Genomic DNA, 3,055 nt, shown 5'->3' on the forward strand with positions numbered 1-3,055 from the left:
TGGTGTTGGCGAGACCAGGGGGGTCACGTGTCATCAACTTAGCGGGTTTATGAAACGTACAATTTGGATATAAAGAACAAATCCATGTCATTTAGGGTAAAGAGGACACCAAGAGGATGAGGTGGAGATAGAGCGTGGCCCGGGGTGAAGACACGGGGTAGGAAATATACCAGCCATGCCTGGTACTTTCCAGAGAAGGCAGGTGATTGGATATTATGTTGTGTAAAAAAACTTACCATACAGGAAACATAAACTGCCCCCGTGTTGTGATAAAGTCTGCAAGCGATATCCAAAGCGTAGAATTCTGAGAACGTAAAACCCTGGGCAAGTACATATGCATCGAACACATACTGTACACACCTATACGAACACATTTCACACATTTATTCCAAATGCCATTCTGTAGCAACCTATTGTTTATATCGAATGGGATGCATAACAATCGTGTGCTAGGCATTCAGAATATTCCAGGAAGTCAGTAATGGAAAATGAGCTGTACCATCATGTTCCATTTCCTTCTCTCTCGTCCAATTAACAATAAAATCATTAACAATGACACATAATACACAAAATGAATACACTGAAATGAAATGCATATATACACTGCATTAGAAAATCTCTCTATTTCCCACACACACTCACAAGTTATTTTAGATATCCAATTACATCACTGGTATTATTTTACATTTGCCAAGGGTAAACTGTGTCAAAGTGGAATGTGGAAAAACTCAAGACCAAACGTTTGGCTGAACATTGTGCAACTTAATCAGCAAATCATGTGCTGTCTTGTGTCATTGTATGGGCTTATGAGGTGATATGAACTTCATGCTAGATTGGGAAATAGAATGAAGCTTTTGACCCCACACAACAATAATTAAATATTATAACCATGCAATTGTTTCCTGATGAGCAAGACCCAAAAAGGTTAACTTATACCACACAGTTTATCATTTGCTTTTGTGCAGACAAATTCAAGGGTTTCACTGATCACTACTTGTATGTGGGGGGCAGGCTATAGCCTAGTGCAGGGGTCGGCAACCCTGGTCCTGGAGAGCCGCAGGGTGTGCTGCCTTTTGTCGTTACTCAGCACTTAATTGATCGATTAAAGCAGTGGATTACACAGTTAACTTGCCTCACCTGGTTTCTTGGGTCTGAATCAGTTGCTGGTATTAAGGCGAAAACAAAAACCAGCACACCCTGTGGCTCTCCAGGACCAGGGTTTCTGACCCCTGGCCTAGTGGCTAAATTGCTCGACTGGGACCCAGAAGGTTGTTTGTTCAAACCCTAACTGGGACTGGGACACGCAAGGTCGGTGGTTTTAATCCCAGTGTAGCCACAATAAGATCCGCACAGCCGTTGGGCCCTTGAGCAAGGCCCTTAACCCTGCATTGCTCCAGGGGAGGATTGTCTCCTGCTTAATCGAATCAACTGTACGTCGCTCTGGATAAGAGCGTCTGCCAAATACCAATAATGTAATGTAACAATAAGATTTGTGGGCCCCTGAGCAAGAGTCTATGAACACATTGCTCCAGTAGGGATTGGCCCCTGCTTAGTTAAATCAACGGTAAGCCGCTTTCAATAAAACTGTAAGGTATGTTCACAGACAAGAGAGAAACAGCGTATAAATCCCACCTAGAATAGGCATTATTTGCAGATTTGATTGTCATTTAATTTCACATTTATAAGATTCTCACTCATGTAAACTATTTTAAGCATTGCCAGAAATAAAAGATTGACCATAACCTGTACATGATCAAAATTTTGATTCTTAAAATATTAGTCGTTTCACATGTACCTTGAAATTCGCTGTGTACTACAGCAGTTCTAGTTTGTATGTGGTACACTGCCCCCTACTGGCTTTTCAAGAAACAACTTTATGGATTAAAGTAAAATTGAAACAAGCAGATTTCTTCATCCCTGTAGTCAGGTCCTCCTTTATCTGCACCGATTTTGCAAGGTGCTGTCCTCCTTCTAACTTTGAACATCTTTGTCTGAGACTTCAGACCTGACCAATTCAAAATATTAATTTGCCATATTTCTCCCCTATGCAGTGTCTTCTGATAAATAAACATTTTGAGAGCACAGTATTGCTGATTATGTAACATTTTCTGAACAAAGCATAACTACTTATTTTAACTAAGGTATTGTAATTATGGGCTAATTTGTTGGACAAACCCTCCACAGTTGAACATCCAGGTCATACAGGTAGAAAGGCATTATCCTTTGGAGGTATATTCATAGTGAAACTAAGCAACCATCTTACAACTGCATTTGTGGTTGCCATTTATATTTTACTTGGTTGTCATATCTGTGAAGTAAAAGTAAAAAACTGATTTCAGTTGCTTCATGCTACTCCATTATGAGTCAAATATTAAAAGTCCGTGAAACTTTCACAATGTTCCTCCTGACAGTGAGAAGCAGCTGCACGCTGTTGAGCAACGAACGCTGATAACCGAGAAAGGTCACAAGTGCGCAGCCGATTGTCTTGTGGTATGTGAAAAAGTAGGAGCAACAACAGCAGAAGCAATTACTTAGTACATGGCCTGCGTGTTTGTGCATCGGTGCATGGCTACATTATGGCTTCACTCATATACTGCATGCATCAAAGTTAAAGGTGCAATTGGGAAGATTTCTATGTTAAAACACTGTTACAAGACCATTGTAAATCCCTTCCTATTCTTGAAAAACACACACTGACATGTTGACTCGCCCTCTGCCGGTGTTAATAGTCAAAATATGCAGTTGACAGGCCGGCACTCTGTACCAAAACATCGTATAGCTGTACAGTAATTCAAGCTCATTGGTTGAAAATTGGTTCTAATTGCCACAGCCAATGGCGTTTCAACGTCAGCACGTTCACAGAGAAGGGGTGGGACAAACAATGTTGTGGTTTGAGCATGTTTGTTGCTGCAATTCTTCTCTTGACCGTTAGAAGTCCAAAATTACCCATTGTACCTTTAAACAACAACATACTGTACCGCTTACGTGTGAAAGTTCAAGTTAGTTCAAGTCAGAGTTGGTTTTAATCGCAAAATTGCTGAAGAAAAACAGGATG

The sequence above is a fragment of the Conger conger genome, chromosome 5 (assembly GCF_963514075.1).
Source record: "Conger conger chromosome 5, fConCon1.1, whole genome shotgun sequence".
NCBI lineage: Eukaryota > Metazoa > Chordata > Actinopteri > Anguilliformes > Congridae > Conger > Conger conger.